The sequence below is a fragment of the Geotrypetes seraphini genome, chromosome 1 (assembly GCF_902459505.1).
Source record: "Geotrypetes seraphini chromosome 1, aGeoSer1.1, whole genome shotgun sequence".
Lineage (NCBI taxonomy): Eukaryota > Metazoa > Chordata > Amphibia > Gymnophiona > Dermophiidae > Geotrypetes > Geotrypetes seraphini.
This window is the reverse complement of record NC_047084.1, coordinates 77,409,986-77,428,991: the sequence shown is the minus strand read 5'-3', so window position 1 is coordinate 77,428,991 and position 19,006 is coordinate 77,409,986. Positions and strand designations below refer to the sequence as shown.

Below are 19,006 nucleotides of genomic sequence, written 5' to 3'. Positions count from 1 at the left end.
TGATGACATTTTAGGGTTTTGGAAACAACTTTTAGCATCTTGCAGTCTGCTCGGGGGGTCAACTTGCTTGGATGGCCAGACCTAGGCATGTTGGCAGCTATTTGGAAAGTCATCTACTTGTACACTATTTTCTGGACAATGGAATGACTAATATCAGATTCTTTGATGTGACCCTGCTGGAGAGGGTGCAGAGGCGAGCTATGAAGCTAGTAGAAGGTATGGAAAATTTGAGCTACAAAGAACGCCTCAGAAAACTGGGCTTATTCACCCTTGAGAAGAGAAGACTGCGAGGGGATATGATAGAGACTTGTAAAATAATAAAAGGATTCGACAAAATAGAGCGAGAAGCATCGTTATTCACGTTGTCAAATGTGAATCAGACAAGAGGTCATGGACTGAAGTTGAGAGGCGACAGGCTCAGGACAAACGAGTGGTGGACGCTTGGAATGCTCTCCCAGAGGAGGTTGTGACGGAGACCACCATTCTGGGTTTCAAGGGCAAGTTGGATGCACACCTTCTTGCAAATCACATTGATGGATACGGGTAAACAGGTCTTCATCGGGGAACACCTGGCTTGGACTGGATTGACCAAAAGGTCTGATTCAGTGAAGGCGTTTCTTATGTTTTTAAATTCTTTACCAGACTTATAAGCTGCTACAATTTTCTTTCTAAAGGCCTCAGACAGCTCTTTTGATTTCGCCATGGTGTTCACTCTCACCGCAGCAGTCATGAGCACGCCAAACTAAATGTCTGAGGTTTAAGTAGGGCAAACCTCCTTCAAAATACTGAGTAACTATGTTCTGATGTGATAAACCTGTGTGTGATTTGAGCCACTTTAAGTGGAAGGTTATATGGGGGTGTCCTAATTTATTCCTCAGAATATGCATTTTTGTGAATATCTTTGGTTTAATAGTAAATCAAGGAAAAGTTTTGTTGTGTTCCTGCAATTACATCACTTTATTTTCCAGAGATAAATAAAAAAAGATTTGACATCAATATGGGAACATTTCTTAAGAAAGAACTGAATATTTCATGGGGTGTCCTAATTTTTTCACATGACTGTACTTCTGTAAAATACCTAAACAATTGACCCGCTCTCCCTCTCCCTCCCCCCTCCCTATTCCACCTGAACTTAAAGCACTGTTATAAATATAATCTGTTATCTTCATCTTATCGTAACTTTACGTTGCTATTTATCCCCAACAGGTCCTGTCGGACATTACCTACTAAAATGTACATATTACATTTTCGCTCAGCAAATTGTATTTCTATACTATTGCCTCCTGAGGTCTCTGATGTCTGTATTTCCTCTGAATATCTACTTATTGTATTTCGCTGAATGTCCAGCACTCTTGATTGTAAACCGCCTAGAAGTTGCAAGATTGTGGCGGTATAGAAGAATAAAGTTATTATTATTATTATTATTATAAAATCAAATTATTGCTGACAAACTTTGCCTGTCCTGATTGTAGTTTACATGATAATCTTATAAGAACTATTGATCTGTCACATTCAAGGAATTGTTGATTGAATTGAAGGTGAATTTTCAAAGTACAGACTTGGCTTTGCAAGTAAGTTAATGTTTCATTATACATCTTATACATCTTTTTTTAAAATTTATTTATGTTTTCAATTTATACAATCAAGATGAACTTGTACAGAAAGAGGATTCATGATAAGGGAAATTAACTTGACACACCAAAACTAAATAAGCAATAATAAACTAACATAAATCTTCTCAAGTCCTCAAATAGATCCAAAATGTGATTCAAATGTGAGTTAACCAAAGAAAAGTAGTCTTTATGAAATCATAAGTTATCAGAGAGTAAGGACATTTATTCTTTTAAGCACAATCCTTCTCCAATTGATACAAGGACAGGAAAGTCGTCAGTTGGAGAGGTTCAAAGAAAACATACTTCTGAGTTTTATAATGAATTACACATTTACAAGGGTGTCTAAGAAAAAAGTTGCCCCTAAAACCAAAACACCGGGTTTTAACAAAAGAAATTCTCTTCTACGCTTTTGAGTCTCCCTTGCAAAATCTGGAAACATTTGTATCTTATAACCTAGAAATTCTTTTTGCCTATGTTTATAGAACATTTTCATGAGCCAACTCTTATCGGGGGTAAGTGCAAGCGTCAATAATAAAGTAGCTGAAACAGACATTTCTCTATCAGATGATTCTAATACAGCTGAAATGTTCATAGATTCTTGATTTATTACTTGTTGAGTATCTCGAGTCCTAGTCGAAAGATAATAAACTTGCGTGAAAGATGGTAATGAACACCTAGGAATTTCCAATATTTCTTGAAGATATCATTTCAGCATTTCTCTAGGTGTTATAGGAACTTTTGGAAAATTGATCAATCTCAAGTTATTGTTCCTAGAAAAGTTCTCCAGTGATTCAATTTTCCTTCTTAAACTTATATTATCTTTAATTAATGTCCCTTGGAGTTTCTTTGATAATCCTATATCTTCTTGAAAATTATTTGTTAAGGATTTAGAAACATCCAGGTCTTTTTTTCAAATTCCCAATTTCATTATCATGATTCTTTTTTTTTTTTTTTAAATCTTTATTCATTTTATAACTTACATCAAGTGTACAATAAATAACAAACAAATATAATACATCATCACTTGAAAATTCTTCAGTAACATACATCAAAAAAATTAATCCCCACCCCCTCCCAGATTCATATACAATTAATATATATCATATTAATATTAATATTTTATGATATTCATATATATTCTTAAATTATCATAACCCACCCACCCACCCACCCTTTCTTTCCAAAATTATCACATAAGGAGAAAGAATAAAAAATCATTAATCATTATAATAGCTTATTACATCCTTAAACTTATTAAAATAACCATTTTGTATTGCAAGCAATCTTTCCATTTTATATAGATGGCATACTGAATTCCACCAGAAACTATAATTCAATCTAGAGCAATTTTTCCAGTTATACGTTATCTGTTGGATCGCCACACCCGTAAGAATCATCAGAAGCTTATTGTTAGCAGCAGATATTTGACACTTAGCCCTCATACTCATTCCAAATAAAACCGTATCATAAGATAATGCCACATGATTTTCCATCATAAAGTTAACTTGGTCCCAAATTGAATACCAAAATGCCTTAATGAATGGACAATAAAGTAATAGATGATCTAAGGTTCCAACTTCAATATGACAATGCCATCTATATAACATCTATTAGACTTAGAGCAATCCAATTTTTGTAAACGAACAGAGGTCCAGAATGCTCTATGCAACAGGAAAAACCATGTTTGCCTCATAAATGCCGACACTGTACATTTCATTCTCCAAGACCCAATACGTGGCCATTGAGACGCACTAATCTGATGCTTAATCTCAATGCTCCAAATATCCCTTAGTCCATTTTGGGTTTCTTATTCAAATAATTAGATAATACTTAGTTTTCAGGCAGACTTTATACCACTGTGTCCCAGAAAGTCTGCCTGAAAACATAGGAATTCTAAACTGAATTGATTATTTAGAGATTTCCATTCAGGGAACCCTACCTGAATAGCCTGCTTCAACTGCAACCATTTATAACTTTGTTTTTTATCAAGACCATATTTATGTTGCAGTTGTGAAAATTCAAGCAGCTTACCATTAGAAATAATATCATTTAAGGACCGTATATCATCTTTAATCCAATCCTTCCAGACAATCTTAAAAAGGCTGGAGTAGCAACTTTAGTTAATAAAAAATGTTCTGCAACATTTAACATGGTAAAGGCGGATCCTCTAGGCAGATGGTTGCATGTTGATATGAGCATGGGCAATACTACTGTGGCATTCAATGTATATGCCCCTAATTTGAATCGGATTGAATTCTTTAAATCTCTACAACAATTAGTTTTACCACTGGCTACTACTAATTTAGTGGTGGCGGGGGATTTCAAATCTGTTATAGATCCAATATTGGATAAAAAACATAGTAGAATTGTGAAATCGCTAGGGCTAGATAATTTTGTACAATCTTGTAATTTAAAAGATATATGGCGTATTCTTCATTTTAATGATCGGGAATTTTCATTTTGTTCACATGTTCATAAATCATTTTCTAGAATTGATTATGTTTTTGTTACTGATCAGTTGGTACAGCAAGTTATACAAGCTTCCATAGAACCAATAATAATATCAGATCATGGTGGTGTATGGGTAGAATTTAACTTAATAGATCAAGATAATTCTAAACCTGTATGGAGGTTTGATAATGCATTGCTTGCAGATTCCAAATTTTGTGAAGATTTCCAGGCCAAAGTTAATGAATATTTTTTTGCTTAATGATTTGGAGGAAATTTCGGTTGAAATTTTATGGGATGCTTTTAAAGCAACTATGAGAAGACAAATTATTTCATACTAGTCTTTAAGCCCGTTACATTAACGGGTGCTAGAGTAGATGTCTGTCTGTCTGGGTATTTTTTTTCTTTGTCTCTCTCTCCTTGCATGCTGCCTGTCTGTCATTTTTTCTGTCTCCCTGTGTCTCCTGTCTCCCTGTGTCTCCCTGTCTCCCTGTGCCTCTTTCCTATGTCCATAGTGCCCCTTTCTATGTCCTTAGTGCCCCCAGTGCCTCCTTCCTCCCCCCCTCCGATGCCAGCCTGCCTTCCATTGAAAACCCCCACCCCCTCCGTTGCCTCCCATAACCCTTCCATTGAAACCCCCCCCATGCCAGCCTGCATGGCTCCCATTCCCCTGAGCAGCATATTTCCATGGAAATCCCCCCGATGCCTTCCTACGTGCATGCCTTCCATTGAACCCCCCCTCCAATGCCAGTCTGCCTGCCTCCCATCTCCCTTCCACCGAACCCTCCCCCATGCCAGTCTGCCTCCCATTCCCCTGAGCAGCATGTTTCCATGGAATCCCCCTCCCCGATGCCATCCTGGCTGTCTGCCTTCCATTGAACCCCCCACCCCCCTTCCGATGCCAGCCTGCCTGCTTCCCATTCCCCTTCCATTGAAACCCCCCCCATGCCTGCTGCCTGCTTGCTTGCCTCCCATCTCCCTGAGCAGCATGTTTTCATGGAACCCCCCCATGCCATCCTGTCTGCCTTCCATTGAACCCCCCCCACCCCTCCTCCGATGCCAGCATGCCTGCCTCCCTCCCATTCCCCTTCCACCTGCCTGACTCCCTCCCCCCCCCCCGCTGCCACCGCCGACCCGGCACAACCGAAACCCCCATTGACCCTCCCACCGCTACAGGGCTGACAAACCCTGCAGGAGCAGCAGCATCGCAGGCACACTAAACGCTGCTTCGGGTCTTCTACTGGCCTAATTTCCTCTGCCACGTTCCTGATGTCATCAGGGACGCGGCAGAGGAAATTAGGCCAGTAGAAGACCCGAAGCAGCGTTTAGTGTGCCTGCGACGCTGCTGCTCCTGCCGGGTTTGTCAGCCTTGTAGCGGTGGGAGGGTCAACGGGGGGTCCAGCTCCGACGCATCGCTAGCAGCGGCTTGAAAAAAAGGAGACCGAGGGTCAACGGGTGGTCCAGCTCCGGCACGTCGCTAGCAGTGGCTTGAAAAAAAGGAGACTGTGACGTTAAGCGCGCATGCGCACTCGTTCTGTCGCGACGGAACAGGGAACACGACTTTCGAGTGCGCATGCGCGCTTAACATTTTATTATTATTGATTCAGTATATAATAGGAAACAGCTAAGAAAGCAATTTGTAATTTTAGAAAAAGAAATCAAAGGATTAGAATCACAATTGATCAAAAAATGGGAGTAGTCTACATTTCAAGCATTATTAAAAGCAAAATATAAGTATTTATGAGGATTCCTCTAGATTAGTAAGGAAAGACATTTTCTCTCAGCAAGCATTGTATTATGGTAGTTCAAATAAGGCGGGAAGATTATTGGCAAATTATTTAAAAGAAAAGAAAGGAAAAAATATGTATAATTAAGGATGTTGGGTAATTCTTATTCTCAGATTGGAAATATATTAAAAAAATTTCTGAATTATTATAAAACCCTTTATTCTTCCGAGTCTTATTTAGGAAAAGAGAAGGATGGATTGGAATTTTTGAGTTTAATTGAGAGACCTAAGGTTCCTGATCATATAAAAAGAAGTTTAGATGAGCCTATATCACTAAAAGAGTTACATTATCATGATTCTTAATTTTCCCTTCTATTTGTTGGAACTGAGAATTAAAGGTTTTTTCTAGGTTAGAAATCAGGTCCCAAAGGAATTCTAATGTGACTTCATGGGATTTTTGAGGCAAGAAAAGTTGTAAATTTAATTCAGACTGCTCACCAACTGCTGGTTCTTCCTTATACATCTTATCAATCTGTTTATACCGTCTGCCACATCTAATCACTTGTAACTCCACATGCTTACAGTAAAGTGCTGCAAACAAATAGATTTCAGTCTTCTGCTACAGTGCTTTTCAACTGATGAGTGCAGCCTAACCTAAGATGGGTCACACCCATACTTGGGCCATGCCCTTGTATCGCTCTATAGCAGTGGTCTCAAACTCGCGGCCCGGGGGCCACATGTGGCCCATCAGGTACTATTTTGAGGTTCTCAGTAAGTTTATCATAATCACAATAAATAAAATGGTTTCTTGATCATTTGTCTCTTTAGCTATAAATTACAATATTATTATTAAGACTTAGCCAAAAGTTAAGATTTATAAACTGTAAAGAGTTTTACCTCATGCAAAATTGTCATTTCTTTAATAAAATGTTAACTATTTTTTTCTGAGGTCCTCCAAGTACCTACAAATCTAAAATGTGGCCCTACAAAGGGTTTGAGTTGGAGACCACTGCTCTGTGGTATGGCCACAACTAGAATACTGTGTGCAGTTCTGGTCACCGTATCTCAAAAAAATATAATGGAATTAGAAAAAGCACAGAGAAGGGCAACACAGATTATAAAAGGGATTTGATGACTTGTATGAGAAAAGGTTAAAGTGGCTAGGGCTCTTCAGTTTGGAGAAGAGAAGGCTCAAGGTGATATGATAAGAGGTCTATCAAATACTGAGTAGAGTGGAAAGGGTAGATGTGAAATGCTGGTTTACTTTTTCCAAAAATACTGCCTCCTTGCATCACTGGGCGTGCTACTATGTTACCCTCTCTCCTCAGTTTTTTTTTTCCTTTTGCAAGCAAGTTGAGAAGGTGTCTTTTCAGTGTTAGGTTTAAATATTTTTCGAGGCTGTTGCTTTAGCATGGATTCACTAGAGACTGGTCTTGTCAGCCAAAACTGATCAATTTCTTTGGCTGGTTGACCAGAGAATTGGATAGAGGGAAAGCTTGTCAAGAGAATCCAACCTCTTTAAAGCCACTGGTACAAGAAGGGGAGAAGGCTGCCTTCATGAGGTTGTGGTGAGGAACCTTTAGATAGTGCTTGGGCAACTCCTTGTAGTTAAGTGCCTCTCTGAATTCTGTAATAGGTTCTGTTTCAGACTCCATTTTAATTGGGAGATCCTGCCCCATTTGTCTGATAAACTTGGAGAAGGACAGACTGGCGGGGGCAAAGTCTGATCAGGCAGTGAAGCTGAATCTGGAAGATTGCCATCAGAAAAATCGCCATCGTACTCAGACCTGCTAGATACATGAAGAGACACATCAGAATTATAGTCCTCATCATATTGCCCCATAGACCTGGGTGGTGAGAGCAACGAGGGGAGTGTCTAGAAGATTGTCTAATCGCACTAGATGTCTAGGAGTAGAACTGCGACCTCAGGAGGAGCATGAACATGGCTGCTTGGAAGACCGCCTAGAGGAGTGCCGAGAGTCAGATACACTCCGCTCCCTCCCTCTCCCGATGTTGTGGCAGCCATAAATGCAGATGAAAGGCGTGTGTCATCAACATCTTTATTAAGCATACTTAACATGTGCAGGAATCTGTGAGTGGCGTTTTGCGGTATCTCGCTTATCTTGCTCAGAGCCAGTCAAAAAGCTAGGGGTGTGTTACCAAGATTTAGCAGAGCGTGCGACTGCAGTAGCTCGGCTAGCCCATTCTACAGCAGCATATTCCGTTGATCTTTGAGAAAAGGGGCCTGGAACTGGAACTGGAGTGCCTGTGCAGTAGGCAGCACAAAATGTGCAGAAGTATTTGTCCGTTGTCTTCTTGTTGGAAAATACTGATGCATCAGCATTGGAGGGAGGGGGGGGGGAATTGCTTGTGCTTCTTAGCTTTCTTACGCAGTTCCCCCAGTGTTGGCAACATCAAAATAACTGAGGTACAGCTGGACGTTGAAGTCGATGACCCTGATGTAGGGCAGCAAAGAGGAGCCTCAGTGTTGGAGTAGGCCATCCTCAACGCTGTTTCTAAACCGGCCTGAAAATTTAAAAATGATCACGAGGTCAACGACCCCCGAGAGAAAAACCAGTGACACGAAGTTTTTCAGAGAGTTCTGCTAGTGCAAATAGTAATTTATTGAAATTTAATAAAATGTGTGTTTATATAAGTTAGAGCCATGCAACGGTTGTGTTGGTTTCTGCTCACTGACGAATTCATTGCGAAATGCAGTTGGGCCAGGGTGCTTAAACTTTTGCACAGAGTAAAAGGTACCTAAACTTTTGCACACTTTTGCCACACTTAGGTACATTAAACTTTCGCTTCTGAAATAAGTGCCTCACAGGTTATATAAATCAATTAGGTTTTCGGTTATGCATTGTGACACACAGCGTTGGCAATAACAGAATGAAAGCAAAATGTTACCCTTCAGGTATTTTCTTTTATGTTGCTCTGGAATTCCTGGAGACAGCTTCTGACAGTATCTAGTTTTAACCAGACTGCTAATCTTCACTGGAACTCACTTGGCATCTCTTACAAGAGGCAAGACATCATACTGCCTTAGCTCATTCTGTGTATATCTAGTAAGCTAGATGTTTCTTCTCACTCCATCTGAGACTTATTTCCATCAAAATCACTTTGGTAGGACTGAACAAGCTGGGAATGTAGGTTTGTGCCATTTATAAAACAGGCAGAACTAATGTACATTTGTGCCCCACAGTTTGGGTGATCTGTTTATAAAATTACTTTTAATAAAGCCAGCAGTCGACGTGTGCTAAGACCATTTGGACTTGTGGTCTTAATTAACACAGCATTCTTTTTTTTTCTTCTTCTTCTTCTTTAAATGTCTTTATTTAATTTCATAAAATACAATAATTCAGCATAACAATCTAATGAAATTTAAGCCCTTCCCTCCTTCCCCTAACAAAATTGTAAAAGTAGACAAATTGGGAGAAAGACAAGTCAATTAGCATGTATTCTACAAGAGTCATCTAAAAGAGCCAAACCCTCTTTAAATATCGAACTGAACATCGCCTAACAGCAGCTACTTCATATTTACGCGTAAGAAAGACTCCTGTCCACCATGCAAGACAAGAAAGAACTGTACTATTTTTCCATTCTGAGAAAACATGCTGAATTTCTACACTCATAATTTGGCATTATATTTTTTAACTAAATGCGATAAGATAGCAGAACGCAAAATGACAATTTCATAAATCAGCTCTATACAGAATCCAACGATTTCTTGTACTCATTCATTGCTAGACTTCATCCCAAAACATTTTAACAGCATGGCATCCAAACATGATAAAATGTGCCTACATCAGTTTTACAAGTCCAGCATAAATTATATCCATGTGCTGACAGTCTGGAGACTCTATAAGGCGTCCAAGATGCTCGGTGAGCAACATAGAATAAAGATTGTGTTAATGATGCTGACAGAAGGTCGACATACCTTTCTCCTGAAAACTGTCCATATAACATCATTGATTTTCATTCGGAAATCATGTTCCCACAACTGCTGCAGAGTAAATACATGCTTTTAATCTCTTAAATTTAACTTTTCGATAAACAGAAGAGGCTCATTTTGATTGCCTAATCAGATCTACACAAAAATTCTGTAAGCCCACATCCCTGGTATTTATCAGATCTTTGTAACATGACTTTGCCAAACAATGTTTTAACTGCAGCCGTTAAAAAAAACTGTAGCAGGTAAATGATGGTAAGCACACAGATCCTCAAACATAAGAACATAAGCAATGCCTCTGCTGGGTCAGACCTGAGGTCCATCGTGCCCAGCAGTCCGCTCTTGCGGCGGCCCAACAGGTCCAGGACCTGTGCAGTAATCCTCTATCTATACCCCTCTATCCCCTTTTCCAGTAGGTAATTGTCCAATCCTTTCTTAAACCCCATTACCGTACTCTGCTCTATTATGTCCTCTGGAAGCGCATTCCAGGTGTCCACCACACGTTGGGTAAAGAAGAACTTCCTAGCATTCGTTTTGAATCTGTCCCCTTTCAACTTTTCTGAATGCCCTCTTGTTCTTTTATTTTTTGAAAGTTTGAAGAATCTGTCCCTCTCCACTTTCTCTATGCCCTTCATGATCTTGTAAGTTTCTATCATATCCCCTCTAAGTCTCCTCTTCTCCAGAGAAAAGAGACCCAATTTCTCCAATCTCTCAGTGTATGAAAGGTTTTCCATACCTTTTATCAGACGTGTCGCTCTCCTCTGGACTCTCTCGAGTAACGCCATATCCTTCTTAAGGTACGGCGACCAAAATTGGACGCAGTACTCCAGATGTGGACGCACCATTGCCCGATACAATGGCAGAATAACTTCTTTCGTTCTGGTCGCAATACCCTTCTTGATTATACCAAGCATTCTATTCGCTCTCTTAGCGGCCGCTGCGCACTGTACCATCGACTTCATTGTCGTGCCCACCATTATCACCAAGTCCCTTTCCTGTGTACTCTCATTCAATAATATCCCTCCCATCGTATAGTTGTACCTCAAGTTTCTGCTTCCCATATGTAATACTTTACATTTCTCAACGTTGAACTTCATCTGCCACCTCGTCGCCCATTCCCCTAGCTTGTTCAAGTCCCTTTGCAATTCTTCGCAGTCCTCTATAGTCCGAGCACCACTAAATAGTTTGGTGTCGTCTGCAAAATTTATTATCTCACACTTTGTCCCTGTTTCTAGATCATTTATGAATATATTAACTAGCAGCGGCCCGAACACCGAGCCCTGCGGTACACCGTTCGTGACCCTCCTCCAGTCCGAGTAGTGGCCTTTCACTCCTACCCTTTGCTTTCTACCTTCCAACCAGTTTCTGATCCATCTATGTACATCTCCTTCCACCCCATGGTTCTTCAGTTTCCGGAGTAGACGTTCATGGGGCACCTTGTCAACATTTTAAAGTTATTCCCCTGATATAATTGATTGTCAACATTTTAAAGTTATTCCCCTGATATAATTGATTGACAAACCAAATCCCCTTCCGTTGCCATTCAGTCCAATTAATAGTCAGTCCTTGAATTTTGATTTCTGGATTGAACCAAATGGAAATGTACTCAGAGGCAGGTCGTAAATTCCTAAATCGTTAGCATTCTAAATATGTTTCATTACAGAAAAACCCTTAATACAAAAACTCATGTTTTTTGGGGGAAATGACAGTTTTTAGGTTCATTAAAAAAAACAACTGGTGGAAGGAATAGCCTAGTCGATAGACCAGGGGTAGGCAATCTGCAGACCATGGGAAGTATTCACAGAAAACATCATTAGCCAAAGTTTTGGCAGTTTTCAATACTGTATTGTATTTTGCAAATATTTAGGTTTGTTTCCATCATTAATAACTAAAGTTTTATTAGCTGTCACAAAAGATCTTTGGCGTTCTTTTGTTCTGACATTATGTACCTCTGTGGTCTTCTAAGAGTAGGATTGGTATTCTTGCATCCCTTTATGTAAAAAGGTTACCCGCCCCTAGGTTAGAACAATAGGGAGGGAAGAAAGGTTGTAAGACTTAACCTGTGGTAAGAGCCGCACTAAGCCCTCAGCTCAGCCTAAGTCCATTTACTCCTTCCGCCATTATAGATTAGTATCTTATGAGAAAAGTAGTAACAAACCAACGGATCTAAGGTCCAAATGAAGCAACAATGAAATGAGAATTTGTAATGTTAAAATTGTGATTATCTCCATGCCTCTGGGGTTAGGATAAGTCCTAGTGCATATGTGTACCCAAAGGTCTAATCTCTGTAAGAAAAGCATCATGGGGTTGGGGTGGGGTGGGGTGGGGTGGTACCAGAACTGACTCATCCTACACCATAGGATTTGGAGCCATTAATCAAAATTTGTAACATTACAGAATAAATCTTTGTTGCCTGATTATTTGGACCTTTAGAGACTACTATTCAGCGTGCTCTAGCCGGGTCTGTATTTTTGTCATCGAGACTTAGCCGCTGAATAGTGACCTGGCATGCCATGCCTCTGCCGGCCAAAAATAGACCGGAAATTCAATGCCAGTCACTGAATACTGTGCCAGTATTGAATTCCTGGGTTTGCTCTCAGATCTTTATTGACCATCATTAAATTTGTTACTGTGAAAAAACGTAACTTGGCAGGGGCTGAGGTTGGTCAACACTGGTTTAGCTCATTTATTGAATCCCTTGCTATAAATGTCACCAGGCGCCTATGTGACTTTTTTTTAAAAATAAAGTAGAAATAGGCACATACTTGAACTTCACACACAGGGAAGTCTGCTATAAAATGACACTTTTTATCTCCCATTTCCTCCGGTGTCCATTGTTTTATGGCACAAATTTCTTAGCTGAAAACATTTTATAAACTGCTTTGAAGTAAAATTGTAAAGGCTGTATACATATGCCAAATATTGCAAAATTTGACTAGAGCTCTGGCTTCAATTTGCTTACAATATCTTATTTTGATTTGGAAATGCTATGCATATATTTTCAATTTTGATATACATGAGAGAGGCTAATGGTGACACTGTATATGCAAATCTGTGCAGAGCAGATGTACTGTTTACAAAGAAACATGATGGCAGATAAAGGCCAAATGGCCCATCCAGTCTGCCCATCCACAGTAACCATTATCTCTTCCTCTCTCTAAGAGATCCCAAGTGCCTATTCCAGGCTTTCTTGAAATCAGACACAAGTCTGTCTCCACCACCTCTACCGGGAGACTGTTCCATGCATCTACCACCCTTTCTTTAAAAAAAAAAGTATTTCTTTAGATTATTCCTGAGCCTATCACCTCTTAACTTCATCCTATGCCCTCTCATTACAGAGCTTTCTTTCAAATGAAAGACTCGACTCATGTCTGTCCTTTCCTCACAAGATACAGTGCAGGTGGAGCTTAATTTTTCCACTAGCAGGAACTTGGGTTCTGCTGCGTTTCTGTGACTCATCATTTTAACTAGCTGGCTCACTGCATACTTTCTGATTGAGTTAAAACTTGTTAGGTTTCTGCTAGTATCCAAGAGCTGCTTGTCTGCTTTTCAAAACAAAGAAGTAGGAACCAAGTCCACTGACGCAGGCAATCGGTCTGTCTTCTGAGCCTTTTCAGGTATACAGATTTAATGGTTCGGACATTCTGATCCCCTCTATTTGGGGCAATAAATGGTAAGTCTAGCTGCACTGTTCTTTTATACCTGGCAGGAGCGTTGCAGCTTCCAGCCTGTGTTTCCTTTAGTGATCTGATTCGGTTCATATTGAAGTTGGAGGACAGGGGTAAAGATATAAAGCTCAGTAATTCGGATTTCTTTTCTAAACAAGCTTAATCTGAGTCGTATTATAATCAAACCTAGTCGCTTTTTTTTTTTTTTTCCATTGCAGCCTTTTGGTGACTAACTCTGTTCCTCAGACTGTAGAATTAATGATCATTAATTTGTATGTGTATTTTGCAGTTGGATTAAAAAGTTAGAATGTGTTTGCTCTGGGCTAATTTTCTAAACAACAGCTGTTCAGGAGTCTATTTACTAAAGGATCTAACTGGCTAAATTTCCAGTGTTTTAACCAGACTTGTACTTTCGGAAATTATCTCCTCCTTCCCATAATGCCTAAATATTAGCTCCGTAACTACATTCAATTGCTCATAAGGGGTATGTGGGTAATGCAGATTGGATGGAAACTCACCTAGTTAAGACACAAGAATATCTAGTTAGACTGTAATTAAACTAAACTAAACTAAACTAAACCTTAGGTTTAAATACCGCACCATCTCCATGGTTGTGGAGCTCGGCACGGTTTACAGGAGTTGTAATGAGAAAGGAACTACAAGGTAAGAGCTAGAAAAGGGTCAGAGGGTAGAGGGAAGTTAGAGGGCTAGGATGTCAAAAGAGGAGGAAGAGTTAGATTTTTGAGAATAACCAGGTTTTCAGAAGTTTGCGGAAGGGTTGGAGAGCACTCCAACTTTACCTAAATAGTTGGTTAACTGCTGCTGAATGACATACTGAAAATCCACTCCTCAACTTGTTAAAAAAAATTTGAAGATCAAATGCAATGTATTTATCCATTTCAGTGGGAATTGGTGAAAATTGGCAGTTTATTGTGGTCTTGGAAAAACCACAGTAATGACCTATTAACACTTGGTTTAATTTTTATGAAGAAGAACCAGTATTTTGGTTTCAGGAGTTTTGCTTGAACATAAGAACATAACATAAGCAGTGCCTCTGCCGGGTCAGACCAGAGGTCCATCCCGCCCAGCGGTCCGCCCCCGCAGCAGCCCGACAGGTCATGACCTGCCTTAATCACCAGAAGGGGCCCCCTTGCCCCCTAGGTTTCTCATCGAAGTCCTATCTTCCCATCAATGTCCTAACACTCCGGCCTTGCACCTGCACGACCTGGTGAGCTGTCTATACTTATGCAACACCTCAGCACCTCCCTCAGTACCCCACGATCTCCTTTTCCCTCAGGAATCTGTCCAATCCCTGTTTGAATTCCTGTACTGTACTCTGCCGGATCACTTCCTCCGGGAGCGCATTCCATTTGTCCACGACCCTTTGGGTGAAGAAAAACTTCCTTGCATTTGATTTGAACCTATCTCCCTTCAGTTTCTCTGAGTGCCCCCTCGTACCTGTCGTCCCTTTTAGTCTGAAGAACCTGTCCCTGTCCACCCTCTCTATGCCCCTAAGTATTTTGAAGGTCTCTATCATATCCCCCCTGAGCCTCCTCTTTTCCAGAGAGAAGAGCCCCAGTTTATCCAGCCTCTCGGCATATGAGCAGTTTTCCAGCCCTCTTACCAGTTTCGTTGCCCTCCTTTGGACTCTCTCAAGAACTGCCATGTCCTTCTTGAGGTGCGGCAACCAATATTGAACGCAGTATTCCAGATGTGGGCGCACCATCGCTCGATACAGCGGCATGATGACTTCCCGCGTCCTGGTTGATATGCCCCTCTTGATGATGCCCAGCATCCTGTTGGCTTTCTTCGAGGCTGCTGCACACTGTGCGGATGGTTTCATGGATGGATCCACTAGCACACCCAAGTCTCTCTCAAGTCCGGTGTCTTCCAGCAATCTCCCCCCCATTTTATACTCGAACAACGGGTTCTTTTTCCCTATGTGCATGACCTTGCATTTATCTACGTTAAAGCGCATTTGCCATTTGTTTGCCCAGTCCTCCAGCTTATCGAGGTCCCTTTGCAGTTCCTCACATTCCTCCCTGGTCCTAACTCTGGCGCAGAGTTCGGTATCGTCTGCAAATTTTATAACCTCACACTTTGCCTCCGTTTCCAGGTCATTGATAAATATGTTGAAGAGTAGCGGCCCCAGCACCGATCCCTGCGGCACACCGCTTGTGACTCCCCGCCAGTCAAAATATTGGCCCTTTACTCCGACCCTCTGTAGTCTACCTGACAGCCAGTGCTTGATCCATCTGTGTACATCCCCGCCCACCCCGTGGTTCCACAGCTTCCCAAGCAGCCTTTCATGTGGCACCTTGTCAAAGGCCTTTTGAAAATCGAGGTAAATGATGTCTATGGGTTCCCCTTTGTCCACCTGACTGCTTATTCCCTCAAAGAAGTACAGAAGGTTTGTCAGGCACGACCTTCCCTTACAGAATCCGTGCTGGCTTGTCCGCAGTAGGCCATTTTTCTCGATGTGCTCGCAAATGCTGATTTGATTAAAAAAAAAAATATATATATATAATATAAATTGCCTGGAAGGTATAAGATTGTAAGAAAAATGATCTCGATTAATATATTTTTATATGAAAGGCAGTATATCAAGTTTTACAAAATAATTTAGGACCCCTTTTATCAAGCTGATTTAGGGTTTTTTATCATGTGTCGCTGTGGTAAAAACTCCAATGCTCGGGGGTCATGTGATGCTGGAGACCTAATCAGACGTGCCTTTCTACAGCTCCGGGCCACTTCGTTTTGAACCCTGCAAACTGTGAGTGTGCTCCGTATTTTTCTACGTCTTGAAGGCCCAGGGAGTGGAGCGCGTCTCAGTGTTGCTCTATCTGGCGTTTTTTCTGACCATGTCAACTAAATCCCAGCAGGGAGCAAAAGATAAGACCAAAGCGCCAGAATCTAAGATGGTGGAGAAGCACGAGGTTCACTTTACAAGAGGCAGTGGTTCAAGAGCTTATGAGATCCCTGACGCTCGTTATGGAAGACAAACTTACCAAAATTCAGTCTTTCATGGAAGAAATGAGGGAGCGCTTGGAGTCCCAGTCAAATCGCCTGCAGCGCGCTGAAGATCGCATTGCTCAGCAGGAGGTGCGTATGGACAACTTTGAGGAGCGTCTCCGCACTCTGGAAACCTCTACTAAAACACTGAAAGAGCGCGCTGAAGACCAGGAGAATCGTGGTCGCAGGACCAACCTGCGCTTCATTAGGATTCCTACTTCGGTTCGGGACGTGGATCTCCGCACCCGACTCGAGGCCTGGCTGCCTATGGTCTTTGATATCCAGGCCCCTTTGGCTCTGGTGTTGCTCGAAAGGACGCATCGTGTGGGGCTCTGCAGTGAAGGTGAGCAGCGTCTGCGTCCAGTCATTGCGCGCTTCCTCAACTATGCTGTGAAGGAGAGAATCCTGTTCCTGTACCGTAAAGAGAAAGAGCTTCAATTTGATGGCCATAAAATTCTCCTTTTCCAAGATTTTTGTCCTAAAGTCTCCTACCAAAGGCGTGCTATGGCTCCTTTCTGCAACGAGCTCTTTAAATGCCACATAAGAGTCACCCTCTTATATCCGGCTCGCGCCCGCATTTTCTACAATAAGGTCACTTTTCTGGACACCCCGCAGGCTCTGGAGCATTTTATCCAAAAGCTCCCCCCTGTGTTAGAACCTAATCGGGTGGGTGAATGAGAGCTACGGACGTGGATATTATTTGGCTGACCGCTATCTTTTGCCCTAGGCTCTGTTGAATTTCTAGCCTAGCATCTTGCTGAGACTAGGGAACTTTGAATCCTTCTATCTGCATGAGGATTTAACACTGACTGCTGTTGGTATGGAGTCTTTCCACGGCTGGTGGGCATCCCTGCCCTTGTTTGCAGCCTTTGTTGAACACTCTAGGCTCCCTGGGGAGCGGATGGGGTGACCTCTGCTTCGATCCCCGGTTGTCTGTTATTGTTGAATAGCGGGAGCTCTCCATGAGGGGCGCATGTTGTTCCTTACTACATCTGCTGTTATTTTAACCCATTTGCACAATCTTACTATATTTTGCAGTTTCAGCTTTGTTTTATGTATTGCATTTGTTAATGTTTGACATGTTTCTTCTGGGGTTTTCTCTATTACATAGTTATACTTCTTTTGATTGTTTGGGAGTGGCCCAGAGCTGCTGTATCTAAGCTGTCATACTGTGTAGGGGTAGACTGAAAGTCTGGGGAGGGGGAAGAGGGGGGTTGGGGGAGTTTGGTTGTGTGAGAGTGCAAGTATGAATGGATGGTATGTATGTGTTTTCTTAGGGATTCAACGGTGCTCGAGGCTGAATGTTATGTGGATGCTGGGTAGGCAGCTTTTCTTTGCTGTATGTGGAGCGGGGGGATTTGGCTGGGACATCCCCTCTCTTCTGGTTTATGAGTTTTGGTTATTTTCATTGTTTTTCACCCATCATATTTATCATCCTGGCTAATTTGAATGTCAATTCCTTAAATGTTGATGGTTTTCACTCCCCTGTGAAACGGACCAAGATTCTTGCCTATCTGAAAAGGGAGCAGAGTGACATAGCGTTTCTTCAGGAGACCCACCTATCCGCCACTGAACATCTCAAACTTAAGAGGGATTGGGTGGGACAGGTGGGTTTCTATGCTTATTCTTCTAGGAAGCGTGGGGTAGCAATCTTGATTCATAAAAACATCCCCTTCTGAATCCATAAGGAAATCAAGGATCCAGAGGGTAGATACCTATTTCTGATTGGGGATTTGTGGGGTTGCAATCTGGTGCTGGGTACTGTTAATGCCCCGAACATTTATTCTCATGACTTCTTTTCCTCCTTGATAGGGATTTTGGCGCCTTACTCCTCCCACCAGTTGATCATAGGGGGAGATTTCAATGTAGTGACGGAGCCACTTATAGATTGCAAACCTGCTAATCCGCTGCTAGGGGTCACTATGATAGAGGGATCCCCTTCCCTCTTCATGAGTTGGGGTTGTTGGATGCCTGGAGGACCTTAAATCCGGATGATCTCTCCTTTTACTCACACCCACATAACGTCTACACTAGAATTGATTATGTTCTTATCTCTGAAGTATTGTTCCCGAAATTGACACGGGCTGCCATGGCCGCCCCTCTGGTGTCTGACCATGCTCTCCTAGGCACTACTTTCCAATTTTCACCTGCTTCTAACAGTAGAATTTGGAGGATGTCTCCCCACCTGTACTTGGACCATAATTTTAGGAAATATCTGGGGCAGAAGTGGGAGGAATTCTCTCAAACCAACAATGCGAAGGATGTGAGCCCGATTACATATTGGGAGGCGGCTAAGGCTGTTCTGAGGGGTCACGTGTTAGCCTACTCCGCTGCTGCCAAACAGAAATGTGAAAGGGAGTTGCTGACCCTGACCCCGGAGTTGCAACGCCTGCGCGCTCCCACATTTCGAGTTTAAACGCGAGCCTTGCAGGAGAGACTTCACATAGTTAAAAGTCAGATTAATTCTATCCTAACTCAACGGGCTTCCAGAAATATTTATTTTTACAAATATAAACTGCATGTTTGGGGGAACAAAACTGGTTGCTTGCTTGCTAACTTGATACGATCTCCAAAAGCTAGGCATGTC

General features: G+C 41.7%; 1 protein-coding gene across 4 annotated transcripts in view; it reads left to right on the top strand.

Moving 5' to 3' along the window:
* NEDD4L (NEDD4 like E3 ubiquitin protein ligase) overlaps positions 1 to 19,006 on the top strand; it is a 656,466-nt gene that overhangs the window by 220,887 nt on the left and 416,573 nt on the right. Inside the window, exon 1 of one of the 4 annotated variants that reach the window (XM_033933715.1) lies at positions 13,277 to 13,412. The exons of the other annotated variants lie outside the window; for them this stretch is intronic. The gene's annotated coding sequence lies outside the window, so the exon portion shown is untranslated. Of the gene's footprint in view, positions 1 to 13,276; positions 13,413 to 19,006 lie in introns of those variants that run through there. 4 annotated transcript variants of the gene reach the window in all.